This window comes from Diabrotica virgifera, chromosome 1 (assembly GCF_917563875.1).
Source record: "Diabrotica virgifera virgifera chromosome 1, PGI_DIABVI_V3a".
Classification (NCBI taxonomy): domain Eukaryota; kingdom Metazoa; phylum Arthropoda; class Insecta; order Coleoptera; family Chrysomelidae; genus Diabrotica; species Diabrotica virgifera.
Genome location: NC_065443.1, coordinates 17,918,173 through 17,935,155, shown reverse-complemented (window position 1 = coordinate 17,935,155; position 16,983 = coordinate 17,918,173).

The window sequence follows — 16,983 nt, the reverse complement described above, 5'->3', positions numbered from 1 at the left end:
TTACTGTATCATATCGTTTTTCAGGGTGAAATATGAAGGTCCTAAGTGTAGCATAAATGGCTGAAAAACGTATAATGCGAATACTTGTTTTTGTATGTTTTTTTCACAATTATTGCTATTTTGCAACAAGGGTGACTATTTTTTAAATTTTTAACCAATTCTATATTGTAGGAAATTTAATTACGCAACTTTTATGTCAGTACAACTTTTCTCGAAAATGAATACTTTTAAAGTTATAATCAAAAAACCAAGAAAAAAATCGAATTTTTCCTTAATTTTTTGACATTTTGATTATTTAAACAATGTTCCGGACCTTTTTGAGAGGGAGGATAACTCAAATATTATTATTTGATTTATTTTCAAACAATTTCTGCAAAAAAATTTAAGTCACCTCTCAACGTCCAAATGTACTAATATTTTTACAGATGCGCCCTGGTCTAAGGGTCATTTATATGTATTACCTATATTTGATGGTTACAAAAATGTTTAAATCCACCAAGAACACAGCTAAAAATAAAAACTGGCAGAAATTGATTTTTGGTAAAAGCAAATCAAAAGAGTTCAGAGAACAAACAATAAAAGCATATCAACAATAAATCGTATGCAAGAACAAATATCTAAATACTGAAAGCAAAGTCAAAATATATAAAACAACAATAAGACTTATTATAAAATATTATGCGGCCGAAATAAGATCAGACACAAATAGAGCGTTACAAATGATGAGCACAGTTGAAATGAGAACACTAAGAAATACAGTGATGATCGCGCTAATATATTATTTATTAATTTTATTTATTAAATTTATATTATTAAATTTATTACAAACATATTAAGTTGTGAGATGAACATAAATGAAACTAGTGGAGGTGGAAAATTTAGCGATAAAAACCTATAAATTTACATTATATTTATTCTTTCACACCTTTAGACGTATCGGACGAGTTTGGCCACTGTGACAGTGACAGTTTTAGTTGACATACTCCTCTGATACGTCTAAAGATGGGAAACACTAAATAGAAAGTAAATTTATAGGTTTTTATCGCTAAATTTCCCACCTCCACTAGTTTCATTTCTGTTTATCTCACAACTTAATATGTTTTCCACCTTTTGCGTTATTTTGCCGATTATAAGCGCGCTTATCACTGTATACAAGGCAAAACTCTACGTGACAGAATAAGAAGTAAAGACATCAGACAAAACTGTGGAATACAGGACATAGGAAGGTGGGTCAGACAGAGACGAAGATATTGGAACAAACATGTAAAGAGAATGGATGACAGCAGACGCGTTAAAATCGCAAAAACTAGGGGAGTGCAATTAGAACGAAAACATGCATTGTTTCGGAAAAATTCAAACAAGCTTATATTTTTCTAAAACTCTTTTTGTTAGTTTATATACATGTTAAAGTAAAAAGTTTTTTTTTTCTTCCTTATTGGCTTTGGATTACTTGATCCATTCAGCCACGATAGATAATAAATTACTGTTTGCTACAATATTCCAAATATAATACATTGCATTACATAATACATTAGGTACATGTGCGCACATATAATACTTATGCACGCACATACATACATACATATGTAGAAGTGGAAACATTTAATTGACCAGTAGGTATACTCCTCATTCATGGCCCTAACCAACTTAAATTAATTTACAAATAATTAAATCGACAAAAAAAAACTACATGCTAATACTAAATACTAATACTAAATGCTAATAAATATATGTTTTTTTTACACAGCGATAAGGCTTCAACCCGGATCAACCCCGCGGAGGTTTACACCCTCTTTGTGTTTTTTATTTTTTTTTCTCTTTTTTATTTTTTTTATAATTTATTATACTTTTTCTACTCGTGGATTTGACCGCTAATTGTTTATTAATTGTTTAAACAATAACAATTGTTTTGTATTAATAATTTTAAAAATATCGTTAAATTCATCATTTTACTTTGATCAAATATGTTTCTATTTTGTTTTTAAATATACTGAATCCGAATATGGCATTGCAATTTGAAAATTCTTATACAGAAGCTCTTATACAGTATGTCTGCGTAGCTAGGAACCACATGGAAAACTTTTTTATTATCAATTTTACGAAAAAAAGTTATTCTTCATAAAATGCTCTGGATAGTCAAAAATCTAAAACTCAACCATCAGATATCAAATTTTATCAATTTTATACGAGTTATGTCAAAAATATGAATTTCGTTAAAGAGTAAAGTACCTTTATATTTCAGAATATCAAAAAATGCTATTATGTAAAGTTGTTTGAAATTAAAAACTATGTTTAAATATACAATAACATTATTCTAATCGAAAAATTTTTTCAATTTTTTCTCACTCATCATCATTTTATAAAAATTATTGTAACTATTGTATTATCACATTTACGAAAAAAAGTTATTATTCACAAAATGCTCTCCCTGGTCTAAAATCTAAGATACAACCATCAGATATTAACCTTTTTTAATTCTATACGAGGTATGTAAAAAATATGAATTTTTTTTAAGAGTTAAATGCCTTTATTATTCAAAATATTTTAATTAGAAGGATGTAATTGAACACTAAAACTAATTTTTTAATTCCAAACAACTTTCCTTCATAACAATTTTCGATATTGTAAAATTTAACGATACTTTACTCTTGAGTGAAATTCATATTTTTTTACATACCTCGTATAAAATTTATTAAATTTGATATTTGATGATTGCATCTTAGATTATATATGATGCTGAGTATTTTATGAAGAATAACTTTTTTTCGTAAAACTGATAATAAAAAAGTTATCAACATGTTCCAAGTTACGCAGACATACTGTATGAGCTAAAATTTTTTTTTTGCTGAACATTTGTTATTGAAGAAGTTTATTATTAAATGTATTTTAGGTAAGTTTTACAGAAAAAAGTTTTGATCACTTTATATAAACATTTTTTAGCTGGTAATTTTCGGTTTTTGTATTACATTTTTGTTATCTTTCTTAATTTTCTCAAAAAGAAATAATCTGTTCATTTCTAACGTAAAATAATTTAGTGCATTTTAAAGATTACATCCCAAGCTTTAAAAAAGCACTTATAAAACTAATAGATCTGTTCAAACTTGAGTAATACCGTCTTAAATTGGTGGTAATTCTATAAAACTACGAAGATTTCAAAAATTACGTTGTTTAAGACGTCATATCATTTGAATTAAATTTTTGAGATTTTTTTTGAATGAAACATCATTTAGTACGATGCTTTAACGGTAAGTTGTGCAAAATTGAGGGTTTAATACTATACAAAATATACCAGGAATCTGATATCGTAACATTCATCAAAAAAGGACGAATGTGTTCGATGGGACATGCGAAAAGAATTGAAGGCGGTGAAATACAAAAAAAAATTAAGCAAAAAAGTGCCGTAGGCAAAATACCAAATATCAAGAACAACTTTAAAAATAAAATATTGGAGAAAAAAAGTACAAAACAGTTCAGAATGAAGAAGAATCGTGTAAGGCCAAGCCAGGCCAAGATCCAAGCGAAATTTTTGATTATTATTGAGCAAATGTCTATACTGTTTCAGTCATGTAAATAAAACTAATCAAATATTTACTAAGTGGATTTATTAATATATCATAAAATTTAGATATGTTTTAAAAATTAAAATGAATAATATATATTTGGATAATATTAAAAACTAAAAACTAATGGATAATTACTAATATACGAATATATACAGTATGTCCCTGTAAGTTGGAACCATATTGAAAACTTTTTGAAGTTATTTATTATCGAATTTACGAAAAAAAAAGATATTCTTCATAAAAAGTTCTGCATGGTCTAAAACCGAAGATGCAATCATCTGATATCGAGTTTTATCCATAGTATACGAGGGATATCAAAAAATATGAATTTGTCTCAGGAGTAAAGTACCTTTATACAGGGTGTAACAAAATTACAGGTCATAAATTAAATCACATATTCTGGGACCAAAAATAGTTCGATTGAACCTAACTTACCTTACAGCCCTTTGAAGTTACAAAATGAAAATCGATTTTTTTCGATATATCGAAAACAATCAGATTTTTTAATGAAAATGGACATGTGGCATTCTAATGGCATGAACATCCTAAAAAGAAAATGAACATCCTAAAAAGAAATTATATTGAAATTTGTGCAGCCTATAAAAATTTTATGGGGGTTTTGTTCCCTTAAACCCCCCAAACTTTTATGTGCGTCCCAATTAAATTATTTTTGTAGTACCATTAGTTAAACACAATGTTTTTAAAACTTTTTTGCCTCCTAGTACATTTTCGATAAACCAGTTTTAATCGAGATGCGGCTTCTTTTTTAATATGTTTACATAAAAATTTTATGGGGATTTTGTGCCTTTAAACCCTCCAAATGTTTGTGTACGTTCCAATTAAACTATTATTGCTGTACCATTAGTTAAACATTGTTTTTAAAACTTTTTTGCCTCTTAGTATTTTTCAGATAAGGCACCTGCTATCGAGATGTGGCTTCTTTTTTAATTTCTAAATAAATTTTCATATTATTACCTACCAAGTCTCTAAAATCGTACTTAACAGTACACAAATATGTGGTGGATTTGACAAAATATTCAAAATATCTCAAAAAAACTAACTTTTCGAAAAAGTACTAAAAGGCAAAAAAGTTTTAGAAACATTGTGTTTAACTAATTGTGCCACATTGATAATTTAATTGGAACGTACACAAAAGTTTGGGGTAGTTTAAGGGAACAAAACCCTCATAAAATTTTTATGGGGTACACAAATTTCACTATATTTTTTTTAAGATGTTCCTATCATAAAAATGTTACATGTCCGTTTTCAATAAGAAACCTCAAACAGTGTTCGATCTATTGAAAAAAATCGATTTTTATTTTGTAACTTCAAAGGGCTGTAACTTTTTTTAGGTGCACATTTGTACTAAGGTAAGTTAGGTTCAATCGAACTATTTTTGGTCCCAGAATATGTGATTTAATTTCTGACCTGTATTTTTGTTACACCCTGTATATTTCACAAGATTGAAAATTGTTATTACAAAAATTAGTTTGGACTTAAAAATAATTTTCTTATATGCAACTACATTCTTCTAATTGAAAAAAAAATTATAGAATGCACGTCAAATTTATAAGACTTTCAGATATATTAAAAAAAATCAATGTCCCTCGAATACCACTGTTTAGATATTTTATAAAATTTATTTTGTTACATTTTTTAATGTAAGCTTTGATTTTATGATGGATGTTGCTATGGTTGACGCTAACAACAAAATATTATATTAGAAAAAATAACTCTTGTCAAACAGCAATAAAACTCAAAAATATATCCCTTTTTGTAAATGAGGTTTTTATGTTAAATTGATTAATTCAAGAATATGGTCAATCACCATTGATTAGCCCGAAGTTTATACAACCACAGTGCTGAAAAAATTTGTGACAACATTGGAAAAAATGAAAACTCCGTCACAAATAGTATCTATGTTTTCTCACACAACTCGATTTGCCAGGAACCGAAAAATTCGAGTACAACCTACCGCTATATAGCACGAAGACAGGGTAGGGGACTAAAAGGTCAGAATCGCATACCGTCTGGAAGACTGGAAAAAAAGAAAAAGAGGAAACCTCACAACATTAGTTTAAGCATAGAAAAAACCGAGTCTAGTGCAAGAAAACACCGACTTAACTCTGTTCAATAATTTAATAAGTATCTAATATTAGTAAATACTCATGTTAGATATTTTTTAATTCTTATACAATATGTCTCACTAAGTATAAACCTTATGGAAAACTTTTTTATTATTACTTTTACGAAAAAAGTTTGTTCTTTATAAAAAGTTTTACCTGGTCGAAAACCTAAGATACAATTATCAGATATCAAATTTTTTAAAAGTATACGAGGTATGTCAAAAAATATGATTTTCTCTCAAGAGTAAAGCACCTTTATATTCCACAATATTGAAAATTGTTATTATCGAAAGTTTTCTGGAATTAAAAATTATGTTCTAATGCACAATTATGTTCTTCTAATTGAAAAAAAAATTGAAGATACCTACTAACATCATTTTTATTTTTAACTCCGGAATTATTAATTTTACCAAAAAAAGTTATTCTTTATAAAAAGTTTTGCACGTTCTACAAAATAAGATTCAATAATAATATTTCACATTTTATCAATTTTATACTAATTATGTCAAAAAATAATATGAATTTCGCTAAAGAGTAAAGTACCTTTATTTTGCACAATTCTGAAAAAATTTATTATAAAAAGTTGTTCAGAATTCAAAAACATGTATGAGTATACAATTACTTCTTTTTAATTGAAATATTGTGAACTATAAAGGTATTTTACTCTTGAACAAAATTTATATTTTTTGACAAACCTTGTATACAATTGACAAAATTTGATAAATTATGGTATCTTAGTTTCTAGACTATGCAAAACTTTTTATAAAGAATAACTTTTTTTCGTAAAACTAATAATATCGAGAAAATTAATTTGAGATAATTTGAGAAATTTTCAATTTTTTTTTCAATTAGAAGAATGTAGTTGCATAGTAGAACATTATTTTTAAGTCACAAATAAATTTTCATAATAACAATTTTCAATCTTGTGAAATATATAAAGATACTTTACTCTTGACAAAAATTCATATTTTTTGACATCTCTCATACATATACTAATAATAAAACTTAATATCACATCTTCGGTTTTAGACCATGCAGAACTTTTTATGAAGAATATGTATCTTTTTTTCGTAAAATCAATAATAATAAAGTTTTCCATATGGTTCCAACTTACAGGGACTTACTGTATATATTCGTATATTAGTAATTATTCATTAGTTTTTAATTTTTAATATTATCCAAATATATATTATTCATTTTAATTTTTAAAACATATCTAAATTTTATGATATAATAATAAATCCACTTAGTAAATATTTGATTAGTTTTACTTACATGACTGAAACAGTATAGACATTTGCTCAATAATAATAAAAAATTTCGCTTACAAATCCTACACCGATACAGTTAATTTCTGGACCAAAATAGCATAGGATATGTAAATAATATTCTGCATACAAAGCTACTCGAATTCAGTCGCCCCCATGACTGAAATGGTATAGGTTTTGTAAATTCGCGGGCGGGACATGTTGCCAGGTTCTCCGTTGATGAATGATACTCCAACAACGTGGTTGCACGACATCAAGCGCACCCAGCACAACTGCATGGGTTCAGGAAGCTCAAGATCGGATGAAATTGAATTATTTACGGGAGGCCCATGTACCGCAGTTGACACACAACGGCTAATGATGATGATATCCAGTTAGTTCCATAAAACAATAAAACTTCTGTAGTCCATGTGGTGAGACCGCTCCCGTCTGAAAAAATTTTTGATTCGGTTTCTTTGTGGATTCCTATTAAAAAATGTCCCCTTTAAACAAATCTGAACGGTGCCGGGCGGAATTTTTTGGCAGAAATTGTTTAAACAATTTTTTTAAACAAATACAAAAGATCACCTTTTTTGACCCGAAAAATATTTTTTAGGTTTTTTGCGTCATTCTAAACAAGAAAGGTATATTGTGATTTTTGCTCAAAAATTGACAGTTTTCGAGTTATAGGCGATTTAAAATCTGAAAAATGCGAAAATAAGCATTTTCAAGGTTTAAAAACTCATAATTAGGTTAGTATTTTTGAGGATGCCAAGTACTTAAATTATAGTTTAAACATTCATTTTCAAGATTCTGAAGAGTGATCGGGTATAACCTTAATTTATACCGTCGTTTTTTAATTGTTAAATATGCGTGTTTATCCGATTTCCTTTGCCGGTGCGGCGCGCTCTATTTCAACAATCTTCTATGTTCCACCGAAAAATATTTTTTTCAGATGATTCTTTGGAACATTCTAAATAAAATAGGTTTCTTGTCATTTCTCGCAAAAGGTAATAGTTTTAAAGTTATAAGCGATTTAAAATCCGAAAAATACGAAAACACGAATTTTCGTATTTTAAATCGCTTATAACTTTAGAACCATTAACTGTTGAGAAAAATGACAAGAAACCTATTTTATTTAGAATTTCCCAAAGAATCTGAAAAAAATATTTTTCGGAAGAAAATAGGAGATTGTTGAAATAGAGCACCGGCAAAACATCGGATAGACACGCATATTTAATAATTAAAAATCGACGTTCTAAATTAAGGTTAGACCCGATCACTCTTCAGAATCTTGAAAATGAATGTTTAAGCTACAATATAAGTACTTGGCAACCTCAAAAATACTAACCTAAATATGAGTTTTTAAGCATTGAAAATGCTTATTTTCGCATTTTTCAGATTTTTAATCGCCTATAACTCGAGAACTATCAATTTTTGAGAAAAATCACAAGATACCTTTCTTGCTTAGAATTACCAAAAAAACCTAAGAAAATATTTTTCGGGTCAAAAAAATGTGATCTTTTGTATTTGTTTAAAAAAATTGTTTAAACAATTTCTGCCCAAAAACTCCGTCCGGCACCCTTCAGGTTTTTAAAGGGAACATTTCTGAATAGGAATCCACAAAGAAACCGAATCAGAATCAGAAATTTTTTCAGACGGGAGCGGTCTCACCACATGGACTACTGGTAAATCAGTCTTGACTGTAAGTTAGTGTAAACTACACAAAACGGATCTAACTGATAAAATTATTTCAATAGCCAATCAATTTTCGAACAAATGACAGCTTAGGTCAGTGATGGGCAAAGTACGGCCCGCGGGCCAACTCCGGCCCGCGAAAGTATTTAATCCGGCCCGCCGAGGATCCATCGAAATGGATAGTATATGTCCCATTTTAACACAAAACACATTTTTTCTATAATTCTGGCCCTCCTCTAGAATTTCTTAAATTTTGTGGCCCCCATTAAAAAGTTTGCCCACCACTGGCTTGGTAATTTTGCTCTTTAGCTTATCTACTCGCAAACGTCATTATAAATTTTTGTTTAGATTTGTTATCGGTAAACTGCGCTTCCTTATAAGACAATGCCTTCAATGTTAATTGATGAATAATTGGTTAATAATGATACTAAACAATTTACATTTTTCTTCGTAATAAAATTGTGTGATTTGTATATGTATTAATGAAAGCACTAATGTTGATGTTATGAATGAATTTGATGTTGAATCAAGATAAGCGCACATTTTTGTGAAAGCTATATTTACGGGATACCTACCCCTTTTAAAATCGCTTAACTTCTTCTGTTATTTAGCCATCGCTAGATTATGTTATTCTGTAATAAAATAACATAACTTTTATTCCATTCAAAAGTGGACAAACTCACTCATAAATAGAATATTTCTTATTCTTCCTCTTTATAAGCAATTCTGTTTGTTCATTGGCGGATTGATACCTCTATAGATGGTTGTCACGGGTCTACCCCAAAATCCCGACAGCCAAAATCCCGACAGCCACAATCCCGACAGGCCAGAATCCCGACAGGTTTGATAAGTTTCTTTTTAACATATAATTAATTACATTTATTTCTTAAGGTATAATCTTAAGTTATAATCCTAAACAAAAAACATCTGTTTTTATTTTGTGTTACTAAACAAAAGTACAATGCGGCAAAATAATCAGTACTGAAATGAATATTGAAATGTTTATGATTATTTATATATCTAGTACACGTGATATAGCCTTGCAAATTTGCAAACATTATTCACGACCACGCACGTTCCCGATAAAACAGATTTTAAAGATGCCCTCTAGCCTGTAGCGGATCTACGGGGAGCAAAAATGAGGAAATTTCCTCCCCTAACAAGGCCCAAAATTAAAGAAAAAAATTGTTCAAACATAAAAATATATTAGCTAATATGAAACCGAAACCACAGAAAGACAAATTCAACCCAATAAACACGCTAGTTAGGAATATTAAGGGAACTTAATGCCTACAAGTTATTATTTATTAATATTTATGTCTTTTATACCTGGAGACCATACGAACACAAAAGACCCAGAGGCAGACCTCCTATGAGATGGACAGATGATCTGAAACGAACTGCCGGGAAAAATTGGCTACAAGTAGCGTACAACAAAAAACAATGGAAAGGAAGACTTGAAGAGGCTTATGTTCAGATGTGGACGTGAATGGCTAGAAGAAGAAGAAGAAGAAGATGTCTTTTATGTAATCTGAGTTTAACTTTTTAATGTCTTTTGGTTGGTTTTTCATTGGAAGTTCCCCCAAACGAAAATTTCCCCTTCCAAGGCAAATTTCTACATCCGCTACTGCCTCTGGCACGAAAACATCTTTAATTATAGTCCGGAATTCCGAAATGGCGGATGGTGAATTTGTCTGACTCCTTCAGCATGGTCCATATGTACGCATCTGGTGGCGTTAGTTCTGGTGAGTGGCAATACCAAAATGAAAGCGCAGTATTCGAAGAGACTCCCTGACAGTGTGACAGGTTGTCCCGTCCTGCTGAAACTATTGTTGATTTTAAGTTTGGACCGTTTTCGTGACCTTTTCCGTATGACCGAAAATACTACTCCGCCATAAAAAAATTTTCTGCCATACTGAGAACCATTCTGAAGGACCTAACATTATCACGACCTTCACATACGTTATAACGACATTCTGAAACCACTCAGTATGTTTTGGCGCATGACACATAAAAATTGGAGGCATACGAAGTACTGTTTACTTTGTCGCATACCGTATTTACCATTTAAAATGAACTAATTTTCTAAATAAAATTTCTAACATGGGTATATGAATTAAATTATTTTTTTTGCGTCCAATATATAGTCCAATAATAATATTAGTGCAGTCACTGAAGGTTTTCACCTCCGATTTCGTTTAACCTCCATCGATTTTCATGAAAATTGGTGAGTAATTAGAGGATACCTCAAGGAACAAAGTTGACATGATGACAGCTTGCGCTTTTACCCTGGGGGTGGATGCCACTCCTTCTCGGGGGGTGAACATTATTTTATTAAAAATAATGCTATAAGTCGATAGAGGGACAAATTATAAGCAAAATTTGTTTTATAAAGTTATTAAAATAAATCAACACTTTTTGAGTTATTAAAGACCAAAGATATTATTTTTCGTAAAAAAATGCATGTTTTAAACTGGTTTCTCACGTATAAATCAAAAACTATAATACAAAAAAGATATTATTACTCAAATTGTAGATATAAAAAATTGAATACATTCCTCAGATAAAGAACTAAACTAATGTTATTTCAAAGTGAGTTATTGGCAATTGAATGTGTACTTAAGTACTCAAGCTTAAATAACGGGAAAACGATGCAAATATTCCTGCTAAACATGTGCCAAAGTACTTCGGAATACCTATCAAATGAGCTTCAGAACAAGGTAATAGCGTCAAAATATATGCAAGTTATAATGAAAATAATAGAACCGTTTCGAATTTTTTAGGAAAAAGTGAAAAATAAAATATACGCCATTTCCACAAAAATAAAAATTTATAGTAATCCTTACAAGAAATTCTTTATATTAGCATAAGTAATGTTTTTGATAATTTTGACCGGTTTAGAATGCATATTTTTGAAAAAAAGATATAATTTAAAAAATCATAATTTTTAAAATATTTTGTAATTCTCATACTCTTTTGATAATAACTCTAAAAATACTCAATATCCGTAAAAAATTATATATAACCAAATTTTAGTTTTTTCTGAGCCAAATATTTTACCTGTTTTACTATTTCTATAGGGTAAAAAATAACCGAGATAGAAACGTTTAAATCTTAAATTTTGCTGTGGGAACCATGCAACCGGGGTCATTTAACCTTTCATTTTAAAAAAAGTAAGGGGTTTAAAAAATTAGGTTCAACGTACTTAAATAGCACTTGGAATTAACTTTCAAACAGTTTATAGATGAACCTGATATCGTAAACACGAACGGAGTTATTAAAAAAAAAACCATAACTTTTTTGGAAAAATTTTTAAAAGATAAATTTTGAAAAAATTTTGGAGCATAAATTTTCACGCTATTAACATGTTCGGGGGCTCATTTAATAGATATGTTAAGTACTTTGACAAATGTTTAATCAAGTTTATGTTATATGTATATAATGCATCAATTTCCAGTTATTTCAGCTTGAATGCTTAGTTTTTTACTCGCCGAAACAAATATACATTCAATTACCTATAACTCAATTTTAGTTAACATTAAAAACTTTTTGTAGTAAGGGGTTTATTTCATGTTTTGGTAGCTTCAATTTTGATTATAATAACTTTTTTGTAAAAACTTACACTTTTTGAGTTATTGATGAAAAAATGGTTAAAAACATGCATTTTTCTCAAGAAAAATTAAAATCTTTGATCTTTAATATCTCAAAAAGTTTTGATTTATTTTAATAACTTTATATAACAAATTTTGCTTGAAATTTATCTTTCTATCGAATTATGGGTTTATTTTGAATAAAATGATTTTCACTTTGTTTCTTGAGATATCCTTTAACCACTCACCAATTTTCATGCAAATCGATGAAGGTTCAATTAAATCGGAGGTAATAGCTCATATCCACCTTCAGTGACTCCACTAGTGGAGTCACTGAAGGTTTTCACCTCCGATTTCGTTGAACCTCCATCGCTTTTCATGAAAATTGGTGAGTAATTAGAGGATACCTCAAGGAACAAAGGTGACATGATGCCAACTTGCGTTTTTACCCTAGGGGTGAATGCCACCCCTTCTCGGGGGTGAAAATTATTTTATTAAAAATAATACCATAAATAGATAGAGGGATAAATTGTAAGCAAAATTTGTTATATAAAGTTATTAATATAAATTAATACTTTTTGAGTTATTAAAGACCAAAGATTTTATTTTTTCGTAAAAAATGCATGTTTTAAAACGGTTTTTCACATATAACTCAAAAATTATAAACTTCTACAAAATAGTTATTCTTACTGAAATTGATAATAATAAAAAACTGATTACATTCCTCACTTAAAGCACTAAACTAATATCAGTTAAAAGTGAGTTATTGGCAATTGAATGTGTATTTTTTCGACGAGTACTCAAATCTAAGTATTCAGCTTAAATAACGGGAAAACTATGCAATGTATATAAAATATACCTGCAAATTATTTATCAACGTACTTCGAAACACCTGTTAAATGAGCTTCAGAACAAGTTAATACCGTCAAAATTAAGCAAGCTATGATGAAAATAAAAGAACCCTCTCGAATTTTTAGGAAAAAGTAAAAAATAAAACATACGCCATTTCCACAAAAATTAAAATTTATATTAATCCTTACAAGAACTTCTTTATTTTAGCATAAGTAATAATTTCAATAATTTTGACCGGTTTAGAATGCATATTTAAAAAAAAGATATAATTTAAAAAAATCATAATTTTTATATTCTTTTGATAATAACTCCAAAAATACTCAATATACGTAAAAAATGAAATATAACCAAATTTTAGTTTTTTATGTGTCAAATAATATTCTACCTGTTTTACTATTTTCATAGGATAAAAAATAACCGAGATAGAAACGATTAAATCTTAAATTTTGTTGTGAAAACCACGCAACCGGGGCTATTTAACCTTATATTTAAAAAAAGTAAGTTGTCTAATAGATTAAATTTAACGTGGTTAAATAGCCCTTGGAATTAACTTTCAAACGGTTTTTAGATAAACCTGATATCGTAAAAATAAACGAAGTTTATAAAAAAACAATAACACTTTTTGGAAAAATTTTTAAAAGATAAATTTTGAAAACATTTTGGTGCATAAATTTTAATGCTATCAACATGTTCGGGGGCAAATTTGATAGATATTTTTAAGTACTTTAACAAATGTTTAATATGTTTATGTTAAAAAATGCATCATTTTCCCGTTATTTCAGCTTGAATACTTAAATTTTTTTACTCACGGAAATAAAATATATGTATATTCAATTACGTATCTCACTTTTAGTTAACACTAAAAGGTTTTTCTAGTAAAGGGTTTATTTTATTTCTTATTAGCTTCAATTTTCGCAATAATAACTTTTTTGTTAATACTTATAGTTTTTGAGTTATTGATGAAAAATCGATTAAAACATGCATTTTTCTCAAGGAAAATTAAAATCTTTGATCTTCAATAACTCAAAAAGTTTTCATTTATTTTAAAAACTTTATACAGTACGTAAATCGTTCAGCTAGACATAGGAAATATACATTGAGAGAATTGTGGCAACTGCGCTAACCTGTGTTAGTTGAAGCTTCTGTTCGAGTACGTGTTTTTGGTGCGATAGAGCTGTTAGGACGAATAGAATGAGTTTGTTTTGAATCAAGGCTGTCCATAAATAAATCAAAAACAAAGTTTACTTTAGCTAATTTTTAAAATATTTTTTTTTAAAACTAATTTCAAAACTAAACAGTTCTCCAATTCCCTTAGGTCAAAATTATTTAGCTACTACATTGTCATATTTTGACGTTTATTTGTATCAGTCGAAGTGAGTTGTCAATTTTGAGGTTAATTTCCCTTAATGCTAACAACCATATTGTCATCGAGAGAGCTCAGTTGCCACAATGATCTCAATATAATACAATGTATGTATTTATGTATCTAATTATATACAATGTACGTTCCCTATGTCCAGCTGAATGATTTACGTACTGTATATAAATTTTGCTTAGAATTTGTCCCTCTATCGAATTATGGGGTTATTTTCAATAAAATAATTTTCACCCCCGAGAAGGGGTAACATCCACCCCCAAGGTGAAAGCGCAAGTTGGCACCATGTCACTTTTGTTCTTTGATATATCCTCTAACCATTCACCAATTTCCATGTAAATATATGGAGGTTCAACGCAATCAGAGGTAATAGCATATCCACCTTCAGTGACTGCACTATAACTAAAGAAAAGCGTTTCTTAAAAATATTTTTTTCATATTTTTTTATTTTTTATTTTTTAGTCTTACACTTTTCAAACATTAAAATATATCGTCATGTGTATTAAAATATGTATAAAACATATATGATGTACAAACATGAAAGGTAGTCGGAATCGGCAAAAATTTTAAAACTTTATTGTTTATTTATGAAGCATAACGTAAACAATTAACGTAAAACGTGAAATAATGTATAGTTCATATAATTAGCCACAATCTGTAAAAGTTTCAAGTTTCTGCATTGTAAAAAACAATACAATTTAAGCATTTTCCGTTAAAACCGTTTTTATATTTAAACAATTAATAAACAAAAATTTTTTTATTGACTATTCGTGTATTGCTCCCGCGAATACATGTCTGCAAATTTTTAGTCATTTGCATTGAAGAAAAAGCAGTCAAATTAAGGTCCAAAAATTTGACCCAAACGATTGAACTAAAGAAAAGCGTTTAATTAATTAATACGACAAAACGAATTCTAATGTTAATTGTACCACAAAACGTCTCTACCGGTGGTTTTTCTAAGACTATGATAAAAACACGAATTTTTTGAATTCGAGTTTTGGTTGAAGTTTTATTTCGCATCGTATTGAAATTTGACACGAATAAGCGCCGATTTTTATATAAACAAATATATGAGCTTTCCAAATTTAAAACTTTATTGTTTATTTATGATGCATAACGTAAACAATTGAAATTATGTATAGTTCATATCATTAGCTACAATCCGTAAAAGTTTCAAGTTTCTACATTGTAAAAGACAAGAGAATTTAAGCATTTTCCATTAAAATCGTTTTTTTAAACATAATTTTTTTTTATTGACTATTCGTGTATTGTTCCCGCGAATGCATATGTCTGCAAATTTTCATTCATTTGCATTGAAGAAAAGTCAGTCAAATTAACGTCTAAAGATTTGATGCAAACTATTGAAGTAAAGAAAAGCGTTTAATAAACACGTTAGAGAGATTGTGCTGAAAATAAATACAATTTTCAGATGCACTTTTAAATTATAAATAAGCCGTTTTTAACGTTTTTAATACATAACAAATATAACAAAATATAAAAAATTTTGGATTTAAGACATTTTGGAAATAAGCTCTTCATTTATTTATTGGTGGAATGAAAGAAAAGTAATTTATTTCCCTATCATTTTAAATTTGTCCGATAAGTCTTTTATGTGTGGTATTGTTATTTTCCTCGTATTATTTCTTGTGAACGTTGTAGCATGTTATAGTATCCCGTTCTAAGTTGTTCTGTTCCACTTTCCACTCTACCTATTCTTGAAATTGTCTTCTTTATTTTTGTAAACGACCAATTATGATAATCATTTTTTAATAAAATGTTTCTCCTAATAAAACGAATTTTGGGTTGAAACACATACTTTTGGCTCCATCATATAAGGGTTTATTGATTTCCCTTTTAATATTTATGTTGTCATTTGATTTGTAATTTAGATATATGTTGGTGGGTATTGTTTTTCTATACCTACACCTACTAGTCTCATATATCCAGTATTCTTCTTTGAGATTAAAACATCCAGATAAGGTAGTGGGCTGTTATTTTTATTTTCCATGGAAAATATTATTGTCTCTCCTTTATCGATTTTATTGTTCAGGAATGTGTGTCCAACATTTCTGATCCATGAATCCATATTGAGATTTCACATCATGTGCAGATTTCCACTATAGGCTGTGGATTTAAATTTCGTTAGATTTTTTTTCGATATGACACACGTAAATAAAGATAAAGATTAATTATTTCTAATTTACTACAGTGTTCAAATCAATCTAATCCTAATATTGATGTTAGTGTTCAATATACAGGTTGTCCCGAAAAGATTGGTCATAAATTATACCACACATTCTGGGGTTAAAATAGTTCGATTGAACCTAACTTACCTTAGTACAAATGTGCTCATAAAAAAAGTTACAGCCCTTTGAAGTTCCAAATGAAAATCGATTTTTTTCAATATATCGAAAACTATTAGAGATTTTTTATTGAAAATGGACATGTATTATTCTTATGGCAGGAACATCTTAAAACAAAATTATAGTGAAATTTGTCCACCCCATAAAAAATTTATGGGGATTTTGTTTT